Genomic DNA, 15,193 nt, shown 5'->3' with positions numbered 1-15,193 from the left:
TGTTCATCAAATGCATGAATGATGCTGGGTCATTGGTCAGCCCAAAATACATCACCAAGAACTCATAATGGCCATATCGGGTCGTGAAAGCTGTCTTAAGAATATCTGAATCCCAAATCTTCAGTTGATGATAACCGAACCTCAAATCAATTTTAGAGAACACCCTCGCTCCCTGAAGCTAGTCAAATAAATCATCAATACGAGGCAAAGGATACTTGTTCTTGACTGTGACCTTGTTCAACTGCCTGTAATCAATACACATTCTCATGGAACCATCCTTCTTTTTCACAAATAGAATCGGTGCACCCCAAGGTGACACACTAGGCCGAATAAACCCCTTATCAAGGAGTTCCTGAACTTGTTCTTTTAATTCCTTCAACTCCGCTGGTGCCATTCGATACGGTGAAAGATATATGGGTTGAGTGCCCGGCACCAAATCAATACCAAAGTCAATATCCATGCCGCCGTTTGCAGGAAACACATCCGGAAAATCACGTACCATCGGAACAGAATCAATGATAGGAGTCTCTACACTAACATCCCTCACAAAAGCCAAATAAGATAGGAAACCCTTCTCAACCATGCGCTGAGCCTTCAAATATGAAATCACCCTACTTGGTACATAATCTAAAGAACCGCTCCACTCAACCCTCGGAATTCCCAGCATAGTCAACGTCACCGTCTTAGCATGACACTCTAGAACAACATGACATGGAGATAACCAATCCATACCCAATATCACATCAAAGTTAACCATACTGAGCAACAATAGATCCACTCGGGTCTCCAGACCCCCAATAGTCACCACACATGATCGATATACGCGGTCCACAATAATAGTATTGCCCACATGAGTAGATACATGAATAGAAGAAACTAGAGACTCACAGGGCATATCTAGAAAATAGGCAAAATACGAGGAAACATATAAATACGTGAAATCGAGGTCAAATAATACTGAGGCATCTCTGTGAATAACTGAAGCAATAGCATCTGGTCTAGCAGGGAGAGCATAAAAACAGGGCTGACCACCCCCGATTTGCCTCCCCCTCTAGGGCAACCCCTAGCTGACTGACCTTCACCCCGAGTTGATTGGGCGGGTGGTGATGTAACTGTTGTTGTAGTCGGAGGATGACTCCTCTGCTGAGATAGACCTCCATGACGACGAGGACACTGCCTCCACATATGCCCAAGCTCCCCACACTCAAAATAACTCCCTGGTGCTGGCAGCGGAAACTGAAGGGAACCCCTAGCACTGGGATGACTGGTATAAGAACCTGACATGGAAGAGCCCTAAACAGGTGGAGCACGGGACGAACTCTGAACTGGGAGGGCACTAAATGATGAGTGGCCCTGATGAGAACTGTGAGAACCATGGCCAGATGATGCACCCCGATGAAATGGCTGAGCTGACTGAGCCTGCCTGAAATGACGACCTCTACCGTGCTGGAACTGACCCCCAAAAGGAGCACCACTGAATCCACTTTGACCACGAGGCCTCTTGGCCTCCCTCTCAACCCTCTCCTGATCGCGAACCATCTCAATCTGTCGAGCAATGTCGACAACCTCATCAAAAGTAGCACCCGAAACCCGCTCCCTGGTCATGAGCAACTGTAGCTGATAAGTGAGGCCATCAATAAACCTCATGATCCTCTCTCTATCCGTGGGAACCAACTAGATAGCATGACGGGCCAACTCAGAGAATCACATCTCGTATTGTATCACAGATATATCACCCTGGCGAAGCCGCTCAAACTGTCTGCGCAGCTCCTCTCTGCAGGATCGAGGCACAAACTTTTCCAAAAAGACCACAGAGAACTGCTTCCAACTAAGGGGTGCTGCGCCAACAGGCCTACGCCTCTCGTAAGTCTCCCACCATCTGAGTGCAGTCCCAGAAAACTGAAAGGTAGTGAATGAGACCCCACAAGTCTCCAAAATACTAGCAGGACGGAGTATCCTCTGACACCTGTCCAAAAAGTCCTGAGCATCCTCTCTCTCTGTGCCACTGAAAGGTGGTGGCTAAAGTCTCCTAAACCTCTCCAACCTATGCTGATCATCCTCAGGCATAGTAGGAACCACATAATCCTGAGCAACTACAACCAGCTGGGCTGGTGGTGCCTCCGGTGTTTGAAGTCCCTGAATAACCTGCTCGGGTGTGTGAGCGGCGGGAGTCTGAGTGCGTCCCCTAGCCTGAGAAGTGGTTGCGGCCGTCGAAATAGAGACCGCCTGAGCAAGGCCAGTACACGCTGTCAGAATTTGAGTTAGGGCCTCCTGAAGGCCTGGAATCACAATAGGCACAGGTGGTGCCTGAGCTGGTGCATCAACAATTGGAACCTGGTCCTGATCTGGGACAACTGGTGGATCTGCAGGTACTGTCCCAGCTGGTGTACGGGCTGCACCTGTGCCCCTACCATGGCCTCTACCACGGCCTTGGCCTCGGCCTCTCGTGGCCCTGGTTGGTGGTACTGGTGGCTGGCCCTCCTGACCGGTAGTACGAGTCCTCACCATTTGTGAGAGAATGAAACAACAGATGTTTAATTACTAGAATCAACAGATTCGCACGACAAGAATTCAAGAATGTGGAAATTTTTCCTAAAGGTTCTGCAGCCTCTCGAAGATAAGTACAGACGTCTCCATACCGATCCACAAGACTCGACGAAACCCGCTCATGTCTCGTGAGACTTATGTAACCTAGGCTCTGATACCAATCTGTCATGACCCAAACTAACCCCGATCGGGATGGCGCCTATCGTGAAACTAGGCAAGCCGACTCATTTCCAAAACAAAAATATGTTTTCATTTAAAAGATAATTTCAATGTTATTTAACATAAAAACCTTCGTAAAAGGAGTTCAAATCAAAATAAAAGTGCGGAAGAAAAAAGCCCGACATCGGGGTGTCACTAGTCATGAGCATCTACTACAATCTGTCTAACAATAACAAGACTAACTCAGCCTGGAAAATAGCTAAATACAACTAGAGGAAGATAAGAGGGAGAAGAGTAGGGGCTGCGATCGCCAAACAGCTACATTGCTATCTCCAAGAAAATCTGCAACCAGAACACTCAATAACCGCTACCGTGTCCAGCTACACCTGAATCTGCACACAAGGTGCAGGGAGTAACGTGAGTACGCCAACTCAGTAAGTAACAACAATAAATAAAGACTGAGTAGTAGTGTCGAGCAATAAAGCATATAACGTTCATATCATGAAATCTCAGTAAAATACCTAGTGCTTTTTAAAATCAGGATTTGAATCAAAATATCTCGTTTAAACCCAGTTCCAGTAAAATTAATCATTTAAGGTTATTTTTCAACAGATTTCAAACAGAGGAAAAATGCAAAGGTGAGAAAAATGATGAAATCATAAACAGCCCATCGGACAAAACATCACTCAAAAACAGCCCCTCGGGCAAACCTCACAGTCACTAGTGCCACTTGGGCATACCTCATAATAATTCTTGCCACTCGGGCATACCTCACAATCACTCTTGCCTCCCAGTCATTCAGCACTCGGCACTCGCACTCAGTAGGTACCTGCGCTCACTGGGGGTGTGTACAGACTTCGGAGGGGCTCATTCAGCCCAAGCGCTATAATCTGCACGGACGACTCACGTGCTGCACGGACAACTCACGTGCTATAATAATAAAGTATGCTGCAGGCGGGCAGCCCCGATCCATACTCATCCTCACAAATCAGGCCCTCGGCCTCACTCAGTCATAAACCTCTCAAGCCCCTCGGGCATTTCAGTAAAACAGGGCATTCGGCCCAAAACATTTAAATGCATCAAAATAGAGTCATAAAACTGAGTTATGCGGTAAACAAGTATAAACATGACTGAGTATAGATTTTTCAATCGAAGACAATGAGAGGATAGTAAGAAAAGACCCTAAGGATCCAAACAGCACTAGCACATGGCCCAAACATAGCATTCAGCCCAATTTACAAAAATTCTTTCTAAAACATATAAGTATCATATAGTTTCAACAAAGTATGCAACTTTACAATCGCTATGGGACAGACCAAGTCACAATCCCCAATAGTGCATGCCCACACGTCCGTCACCTAGCATGTGCGTCACTAAAAATAGTAGAATGATACAAAAATTCGGGGTTTCGCACCCTCAGGACTAGATTTACAATCGTTACTTACCTCAAACCGGTCAAATTTCTACCCTGCAATGCTCTTGCCTCTGAACTCGGCCTCCAAATGCTCCAAATCTATTCACAATCAGTACAATACCATCAATATACGCTAATGGAATGAATTCCATAGGAAAAGCTACAAAATTAGACAAAAACTCGAAATTGGCTCAAACCCGACCCCCGGGCCCACGTCTCGAAATCCGAAAAATTCACAAAACTAAAAAGCTTATTCACTCACGAGTCTAACCATACCAAATTCATCAAATCCGACATCGTTTGGTTCTTCAAATCCTTAAATTACTCTCCAAAAATTCTAAGTCTAACCCCTCATTTTCACGAATTACAATGATTAAACAATGGAAAAATCACCATATATACGAGTATTAGGCTCAAGTAACTTACCTCAATGAAACCCCCTTGATTCCCTCTTCAAATCTCTCCCAAAAGCTCCAAAACCGAATAGAAATGGTGAAGAATGCACCAAAATTCGCGAAGTGTTCCTGTATACCTTCTGCCCAGGAATCTCGCACATGCGGCCCCTTTTCTCGCACCCGCGCGACCGCACCTGCGGTCCAAGGACCCGTACCTACGCAACTCACTTATCCACCTAGACTACGCATCTGCGGCAAAATCCGTCACACCTGCGAAGGTGCATCTGCGTGTTTCCTCTGCTTCTGCGAAGCCTGCCCAGCATTGCCCTTTTCGCATCTGCGCCCCAGGTTTCGCACCTGCGGGCTCGCAGATGCGACCTCCAACTTGCACCTGCGCAACCTGCCTAGCCCAACGTTGCCCGCACATGCGCACTCCCCATGCGCACCAGCGGCCTCACACCTGCGAGGCTTCCTTCCGCAGGTGCGGAAATTGCAGAAGCAGCAGCTCCAGCTGCAAATTCCAACTTTGACAACTCCATTAACCATGTGGAATCACCCCGAGGCCCTCGGGACCCCAACCAAAAATACCAACAAGTCATATATCAACATACAAACTTGGTCGAACCTTCGAATCACCCAAAACAACATCCAAACACCAAATTACCCTCGGATTCAAGCCTAAGAACTTCTAAATTTTCCAAATTCGGCAACCGATGCCGAAACCAACCAAACCACGTCCGAATGACCTCAAATTTTTCACACACGTCACAAATGACACTACGAACCTACTCCAACTTCCAGAATTCCATTCGGACCCCGATATCAAATTTTTCACTACCGACCGAAATCGCCAAATTTCCAATTTCGCCAATTCAAGTCTAATTCTACCACGGACCTCCAAATCATATTCCGGATGCACTCCTAAGTCCAAAATCACTTAATGTAGCTAACGGAACCATCATAATTTAAATCCGAGATCGTTTACATATAGGTCAACATCCGATTTACTTTTCCAACTTAAGTTTCTACTTAAGAGACTAAGTATCTCAATTCACTCTGAAACCACTTCGGTCCCAAACCAACTAACCCGTTATAACATAATATAGCTAAATAACATAAAAGAAGTAGAAATGGTAAAAATGGGGCTATAACTCTCGAAACGACCGGCTGGGTCGTACAATAGGTTTCCAAGATACCAATGCCGACGAAAAATGGGCCGATGAACATAAAAAAAATGGGTGGGTCCTGCCTCACCCAGTCCCGCACCTCACCAGATCATTTGTTAGGCCAAGGTATATAGAAAAGGAAGAAGAGGCCTTCACAGCCGAAGAAATTGAGGACATCTGTGAAGCAATGAGGCAAATGCTGTACGAGGTCCACATGGTCCAACCGGGCGAAGGCTCAAGCACTGCTGAGGTGTAATACATGGGGCCCAATGCTAAACTACAAAACTGGAAGGCTACTCCGTTCCCTGTCAGGCGGGAATCCTAGTAGTTCAGTCTTGCCATCTTTTCTGCATTCCGAGATATTTCAGGGTGTAACTCGAATGTGTTTAGTTTGTTGTCTTTTAAATTTCAATGTAAACCCTCATATCTTCAAATTCAATGGAAATGAAATCAATATTTCATCGTCTATGAATCTTTTTCTATTATTCGTTCTGATTTTGCTATTTTTCTTATCTTTCTCTTTTCAGTTCTAATAATGCGGACTTAAATAACATGACATGCTTGCGGACTTCATCCCATATCCTAAAATGATGTCTAACTGTGAAATAAAGAATCAAGAACCAGAATATGATGGAGATGAGGCTTTTAGGGAAATAAACCGAGAATTAGAACAATTTGAGAATAAGCCTAATCCAAACTTAAATGAAACCGAGCCAGTTAATTTGGGTAGTTCAGAAGAGATCAGAGAAACATGATAAGCATTCACTCTGAGGAAAGAACTAGAGATGCATTGATCCAACTTTTGTTTGAATTCAAAGACGTGTTTGCATGGTCTTACGATGATATGCCAGGACTAAGCGTCGATTTAGTGGTATATAAGTTGCTGACTTATCCCAGCTATTCACATGTCCAACAAAAGCAAAGAAAGTTCAAAACAGACATCAGTGATAAGATCAAAGAAGAAGTCGCCAAATAATTGAAAGCTGGTGTGATCCGAGTAGTCTGATACACCACGTGGTTGGCGAATGTGGTTCCAATGCCAAAGAAAGACGGGAAAACCCGAGTATGTGTTGACTATAGATATTTGAACAAAGCAAGCCCCAAGGACAACTTTCTGTTACCAAACATCCACATTCTTATCGACAATTGTGCCAAACATGAGATACAGTCTTTTGTGGATTGTTACGCTGGGTATCACCAAGTTCTGATGGATGAAGAAGATGCAGAAAAGACAACTTTCCCCACACCGTAGGGCACTTACTGTTACAGGGTCATGCCATTCGGTCTAAAAAATGACGGGGAAACTTACATGAGAGCCATGACCGCCATCTTCCATGATATGATGCACCAAGAAATTGAGGTGTATGTGGATGATGTGATCATTAAATCCTGAACACAAGAAGACCATGTGTGAGATCTAAGGAAATTCTTTGAGCATCTGCGCATGTATGATTTGAAACTGAACCCAGCTAAATGTGCATTCAGAGTTCCATCTGGGAAACTTTTAGGGTTTATAGTCAGTCAGAGGGGTATTGAGTTAGATCCAGCAAAGATAAAATCTATTCGGGATTTACCACCTCTGAGAACCAAAAAAGAGGTCATGAGTTTGCTAGGAAGGTTGAATTACATCAGTAGATTCATCGCTCAGCTTACTACCACATGTGAGCCCATATTTAAGCTGCTAAAGAAAGACGCGGCGATTAAATGGACGGATGAGTGTCAAGAAGCTTTTGATAAAATCAAAGAATATTTGTCAAATCCGCCGGTGTTGGTTCCGCCTGAGCCTGGAAGACCTTTGTTCTTGTACTTGACGGTTCTGGAGAATTCTTTTGGATGTGTTCTCGGATAACATGATGCGACCGGGAAGAAAGAGCAAGCCATATACTACTTGAGCAAGAAATTTACTGGTTATGAAGCCAAGTACACTTTGCTTGAAAGAACTTGTTGTGCCTTAACTTGGGTCGCTCAAAAGCTTAGACATTATTTGCTGGCCCATACTACATATCTAATAACTAGAATGGACCCTCTAAAGTACATATTCCAAAAGCTGATACCTACGGGAAGGCTAGCAAAATGGCAAATCCTACTCAATGAGTTCGACATTGTCTATGTGACCCGCACTGACATGAAGGCCCAAGCCTTGGCCGATCACTTAGCTGAGAACCCAGTTGATGATGAACCCCTAAGCACTTATTTCCTAGACGAGGAAGTAAATTCAGTTGAAGTAATTCCAGAAGACACTAAGACTTGGAAAATGTTCTTTGATGGAGCTGTAAATGCAAAAGGTGTCGGAATTGGGGCAATTGTGATTTCGCCCACTGGTCAGCACTATCCGACTGCTGCCCGGCTTCGGTTCTTCTGCACGAACAACACTGCCGAATATGAAGCTTGCATCATGGGCATGAACATGACTATTGATCTGGATGTGGAAGAATTATTAATCATGGGAGATTCTGATTTGATCATTCGGCAAGCCCAAGGTGAATGGGAAACTCAAGATATCAAGCTTATCTCATATAGACAACATATGGAAGATCTCAGCAAACGGTTCAAATACGTTGAATTCAGGTATATTCCTCGATTCCACAATGAATTAGTTGATGCACTAGCTACCTTAGCTGCAATGCTGCCATATCCGGGCAATGTCCATATTCACCCGTTGGAGATTCAAATTCAAGATAGACATGGTTATCGCAATGCAGTTGAAGTAGAATCAGATGTTCAACCATGGTACCATGATATCAAAAGGTTCTTGAAAGCAAAGGAATACCCCCAGCAGGCCAGTGGAGACCAAAAAAGAACCATTAGAAGGCTTTCCAACAGTTTCTTCTTAAGCGGAGAAGTTCTGTACAAAAGAACTCCAGATCTGAATCTTTTGAGGTGTGTAGATGCCAAAGAAGCTGAAAAGATCATGAACGAAGTGCATTCAGAAGTATGTGGCCCCCACATGAACCGATATATCCTTGCAAAGAAAATTCTACGGGCAGGTTATTACTGGATGACCATGGAAAAGGATTAGTTCAGTTTTGTCCGGAAGTGCCATCAGTGTCAGATACACGGTGACCTGATTCATGCACCACCTTCAGAGTTGCATCCTATGTCAGCACCTTGGCCATTTGTTGCTTGGTATATGGATGTCATTGGGGCGATCGAGCCGAAAGCCTCAAATGGGCATAGATTCATCCTGGTTGCCATTGATTATTTCACAAAGTGGGTCGAAATAGTCACTTTCAAATCCATCACCAAGAAAGCAGTGGTGGATTTCGTACATTCCAACATTATCTGTCGTTTTGGTATTCCAAAGACTATCATTACCGACAATGCTACAAATCTGAACAGTCACCTGATGAGAGAGATATGCGAACAGTTTAAAATTATGCATCGCAATTCTTCCCCTTATCGACCAAAAGCCAATGGCGCCGTTGAAGCGGAACACTATCAACTTTTGTAAACCCTTTGAGCCGGTTATTCTTCTTTAATCACCCTCCTTGGAACCAAAGTTTAAAAAAAAATCAAATCAAAAGTCAAAACAAAAACAAAAATAAAACAAAAACAAAATGTTTCCTTGAACTGCGTTTGACTTGATTCCGAAAGGATACGTAGGCAGTCTCTCTCTGGGGTTCAGTCACACCAAAATAAAAATCCACACTTCCCCAAAAGTGAAAGTGGGGCAGATGATATAATGGTTTGGCGATGTTTTCGCCTGAAAGTTTCCAAAGTTGTAATTTAGTCCAAATCTTTTTTACCCAAATCCTATTCAAGTCCTTCCGATCAATCGACAAAGAGATTAAAAATGGGAGGATACAGTTACTTGGATCTGATACAACAAAATGAGAGAAATAAAATGAGAGAGTCTTATCGGTGAAAATCCACACGGGCACCGTAAGGCGATGGTAAGAAGAGGAATTGAAAATGAGAGTCTTATTAGTGAAAACTCGCAAAGAGCACTACAAAACGATGGTGAGAAGAGAAATGAGAGAGATTAGCTGGTGAAAACCCGCAAAGGGCACCACTGATCGAAAAAAAAAGATAATTGGTCACTGACATGGACACAGTCCTGGGCAAGGTTTCTCAAATCTTGAGGTCTAAGCTATGATGGATTTCTGAGAGTTGGACGGTTCGTACAGATCAGGGCATCCAGTCTAAGAGGCATGTCATGTTCATTGAAGTCCGCATACACTCCAGATAAGTCTTTCTTTCCTTTCCCCGAAAGGGATACCTCTTGTCTAAATTCATTCGTCCATTCCGTCGTTTGTTTTTCTTTTAATCCCTTTAGGTCTAATTCTATTCTAAATTAAGACAAAGAAAGGATGGCAAGACTAATTTACAAGGATATCATTTGATACAAGCTAGTACGCAAAAGTGCCCAGCCTCGGCAGGTGCATCGAGTCGACCTCGACTGACCATGATGGTTGATGCTTTGAAGTCAAGAATTCCTGAAAGGAAAGGGATCAAAGTCAAAATGCCGCAAAGGCAAAAGAAAGTTAAAAAAGGTTAAGGCCCGCGTGATTAACCATCCTGATAAAGTTTTGGAAAAGTCAAGATCTCCAGGGTTAGAAATGAAACCAATCCCCAGCAAGTAAGCAAGCGGTTGAGATCTTTGTCAAAAGGACGGGCCGAGATCAAGTGACCAAAATAATCAAGGCCACAAAACCAACCACCATTTCAAATTGACAAATTGTTCTTTGTTGAAGAAAACAGGAAACACGTGCAACCCGAAAGCAACCTTGCAAAAAGCAGGGGCAACCAAAAGGAAAACCGCGCAAGGGCTGGAAACAGCTTTGCAATAACAACTTCAAAAGGGAAGTCTCCTCCAAAATTATTTCCCGCATTCACTCACTCTCTGAAAAAATAAAGGAAGAAAAGAAGGAATAATGTTGAAAATAATTCAAAACTACGGTCTCTGATCCCCAACTGCATCGTTTCCAACATAGGGTGTCCACTCCCTAGTTGATGCCAGCATAACCTGATGACCTTCCAACATAAGGTTCCACTCCCTAGTTGATGCCAGCATAACCTGATGAATTTCCAACATAGGGTCTCTACTCCCTAGTTGATGCCAGTATAACCTAATGAATTTCCAACATAGGGTCTCCACTCCCCAGTTGATACCAGCATAACCTGATGAATTTCCAACATAGGGTCTCCACTCCCTAGTTAGCATCATAACCTGATAATTTTCCAATATAGTGTCTCCCTCCCTAGTTGATGCCAGTATAACCTGATGAATTTCCAACATAGGGTCTCCACTCCCTAGTTGATGCCAACATAACCTGATGATTTTCCAACATAGGGTATCCATTCCCTAGTTGATGCCAGCATAACCTGATGAATTTCCAACATAGGTTCTCCACTCCCTAGTTTATGTTAGCATAACCTGATGATTTTCCAACATAGGGTCTTCACTCCCCAGTTGATGCCAGCATAACCTGATGAATTTCCAACAAAGAATCTCCACTCCCTAGTTGATGCCAGCATAACCTGATGCCAACCTAGGGTCTCCACTCCCTAGTTGATGCCAGTATAACCTGATGATTTTCCAACATATGGTCCCCACTCCCTAGTTGATGCCAGCATAACCTGATGCCAACATAGGGTCTTCACTCCCTAGTTGATGCCAATATAGGGTCTCCACTCCTTAATTGATGACTTTCCAACATAGGGTCTCCAATCCCTAGTTTGATTTTACTTTTAGACATAAGGTCTCCACTCCCTAGGCTACGTTTCCTCTGGATACACCACTCCCACCCTTTTTATCGCTTTCAATAATGAAGTAGTGTAGAGTTTTGTTACAATAACTCACGAAAATTTTCTAGTGAAAACTAGGGCAGGAAAAATTCGTTCATTTGTTTAATGCCTGAGCAGGTTGTACCTCGAGGTACAGGGTCGAGACGACCAAAAGAAAAGGTCTCAATCCAGAATAAAAGAAAAGAAGAAAAAGAAAAGAGTTGAACCCAAAGTGCAGAAGCGGAGAAAAGATGTGAGCTACTCAAAACATGGTTGCAGTCACAAGCACTGCATTCCCCTTTTTCATCAGAAGAAGCCATAGAAGAATAAACTAGCACCTGTAGCTAGCAAACATCAAGGTTCAAATCAAAAGTCTGCATGAAGAACCATTCAAAACTCAAGATAAAGCTTCAAAAGACTTATAGATAGAAATCTTGTAACTCGTAGCTGATAGGCTTAGTTAGTCTTTTTCATTTTTAACTTTGGTATAATAAGGAGCTCAGCAGCAGTAACAGCAGCAATAACAGTGAAATCACAACTTCTCGGTAGTCCCAGTTACCAAAACTTCCAGAACTACACTGACCCGATTCCTTTATAGCCAAGGATATGTAGGCAACCTCCAAAGCAAGGTTCGGTCAAACTTTTCAAAATGCTTTCGAATGGAGTGTCAAACGGGCAAAAATCGCTCGTAATTGCTCATTTTATCTTTGCCTGAAAACTCTTCATGTTTCCAAGCAAAGAGGGACAACTGTGAGCACGTGATTTTTGCCCGACGAAAATACTCCTACAAAATTCACAAAAATAGATTTTTATAATTATTTTTTTTAGTTTTTATAGAATTTTAAGAATTTCCTGTTAATTAATTGTTTACATTTAGTTGCACATTTAACATCTTAAAATCATAGGAAAAACACCAAAAAATGTTCGATGTTTCACTGCATATCATTTTAGATCTTAATTGCATTTAGGATTTAATTACATGAATTAATTATATTATTAAAAGAAAAAATCACAAAAATTGTTCATTTTAACATTTTTTTTAACTTTAATTGTTAAATTAGTATTTTTTTTATTTTTTTTATTTAAAATGACTAATTATGTAAATAGTATAAATAGATAATTAGTTTAATTTTATAAATTAGATTGATTTAGGGCTTAATTTAGGATCTTAATCAATTTAATTAGAGTTTAAAATTAAAAAAAAAGCAAAGAAAAGGGGGATTTATGTGGTCTTGTTCGAAATGGGCCAAGAGCATTGGCCCAATTACTCCAAAAAACCCCATAGCCACCCTAGCCCAAGTTAAAAATCCGACCAAACCCATTAACCTGCCCCAATTTCCCTTTTAATCTGCACCCTTTATCCCATCTAATCCAATAGCCCTTATTTATTCCCACCACCATATAAAAATCAAATTATAACACCCCCAAAACCCTAAACCTAATTCCCCCATCTCCCAAACGGCGCCCCCACTCCTCCTCCACCTTCTGCCGGGCCACCACCACCCACACTCACTGGAAAATTCCCCTTTAGACATCACGTGGTCTCTCCTCTCATTCCTTTCCACATGGCCTGACAAATAACGGATTTCGTACAAATCGAATCTTCCTCATTCTCCCTCACGCGCTCATCTCTTTCGAAAATCAATCTGAAGACGAGATTAGGATGAGTGGGAGGCGTAGGATTGAGTCTCACTCGATCTACTCCATCTACCTGTCTTTTACTTGTTTCAAGAGATAGAATTTCGGATTTTCTAGAAAGAGGAAGATTTTTCTTGACTTGGAGAGGAAGTATAGAAGCTTCTAGAGCTTCTATATATTGGGGTTCGTTTATCTTTTAAGGGAAGATTTATTTTTGAGGGAAAATTTTGGAGAAAAAAAATAGAGACAAAGAACTAGGTTTTGGGTTTTTCCTTTCAGATTTTTCCACCTTCTGATTTTGGTTCTTGTTTATTCATATATATAAAAATACAAAAAGAGAGTGAGTTTTTTTTCCTGGTTCCATTGTTACTTCAAATCTGTAAAAAAAAAATCTATGTTTCTCCATTTTTATTTTTTTCGGATTTTTTCTAAATCAATGGAGTTCGATTGAGTTGTTGTTGGTTTCGAGTTTTTCTGGTGCCGTTTGAGGTATGATCGTGGTTCGAATACGTGTTTGCGATCTTTGTTTGGTTCTGTTTCTACTTTCTCGCTAAGCTTGTACTCGCAGACTTGTTCTATTGATATTAAAGATAATCTCGTTCAAACATGTTCGTGTCTTTACTATTCTATTTGTGTTAATTGCCTATTGTGAATCTAAGCCAGAGGAGCTATTTCAAGGCGGGGTTGTTGGTATTTTATTTTAATCGCTTAGATACAGAGTCATGGGCAAAAGGGTAGCGAGGGTTTGTTAATCTCATCTTGATTTAACCTACGCCATTTTGGTTGTTATTCCCATTTTTTTCTTTTTCTTTCTAAGAGTGAATTAATGCTCGACTTATTTAGATCTCGTATTGCCGTAGTGTCATTACGATGAATTTGTACTTAACTGTTTGTGGGTATTTGTTCAAGTACAGTATTATTTCTTGCTTACTACTTGTTCTAGCCTAACTTCATGTTGGAGATGTATTTTAAGGATTTTGTTTAGTCTCATTACAGTCTTAAGGTAAGATGAAATCGTGGGCTTAAATGAAAGTTTGTTCACCGCTGTTTGGGTCTTTAGTTTAGCTGATAGTTTTATTTTGCACACCTCACCCACTTTTTGAGTAAAATATGGTATCTAATCACTCGACCTTAAATCATGGAATATTGCTTGTGAAAAATGGGTTAAGTTGTCTTGAAATATAAAGTTTTCCACTGTAAGTTCGCTTCGCCTTAAGCATCATCTTTTCTTGTAGCTTCAAATTTCGTCCAGGTTGTGCCTGATTGAAAAACATCTTTAGTTTGTTCAAGTTTTATGCTAGTTTTTTTTAAAAAAATTATGTGTATATTAGAAAGATTCAAGTGATCCATTTTGCTTGGATGTTAAAAGTCAGATTAAATTTATCAATTTGCACTCTTTGGTTTCTCATGATGGAGGTGTATATAATAATTATAACAAAAGCTCATGCTGATGATATTTTATTATATGAAACTTTGAAGCTCTTGTACGGTGTGAGTTATGTGCCTCTTGTTTACTCCGTCAGCATTGTCTTCGTCCGCTTTTTAAGTCACTAATATATATCGCTGCTCCATTAGATGTGTCTGGTGCATAATTGCATATGGAGATGGGAATTGAGAAATGGCTTCTCTAACGGCTTTGGTTCACTTCCTTTACTAATTTGTCATTTATTCTTCTATCAATTGTCTCTCTATTTAATCTCTTTCAATGATTTGAGTGTTTAATTGTTTGGATGATCATCTTATTTTGCTTATATGGATTTTGAATGATAGATGTCGGGGGCGGTGGGTTTGGAAAGACCGAGCTCATTAGCGATTGAATTGTCTACATGCCTTAAGAATTCAGCTTGGTTAAATACATAAAAATAAAAGTTTAAAAGGGAATGAGCATGAAAGCTCTCGGAGTGAGCTTTAGGGGCGTAAAGTAAACCATTGTGACTATGGGTACGATTCACATGGCATAGTCATGATACGTAAACCCCAATTCGGGTGTGCATTTCATGTGACCCGACCAAAACTTTGAACAATAATAAAAGTTCACACGTTGTAAATCGCGGGTGCGTTTCACATGATGTAATTCGTAATGTGTACAAAAACAATAGGTGCGCGACATCACGACTTATTCAAACAAATTCCATAAATACTAAAAG

The 15,193-nt window shown here is 41.6% G+C and overlaps 1 protein-coding gene across 4 annotated transcripts in view; it reads right to left on the bottom strand.

The window, feature by feature from the left end:
• Positions 1 to 15,193, bottom strand: part of LOC104085071 (DEAD-box ATP-dependent RNA helicase 8-like) — an 82,196-nt gene that overhangs the window by 51,184 nt on the left and 15,819 nt on the right. The window lies entirely within an intron of this gene.

This window comes from Nicotiana tomentosiformis, chromosome 1 (genome assembly GCF_000390325.3).
Source record: "Nicotiana tomentosiformis chromosome 1, ASM39032v3, whole genome shotgun sequence".
Lineage (NCBI taxonomy): Eukaryota > Viridiplantae > Streptophyta > Magnoliopsida > Solanales > Solanaceae > Nicotiana > Nicotiana tomentosiformis.
This window is presented reverse-complemented; position numbering and strand designations above follow the sequence as displayed.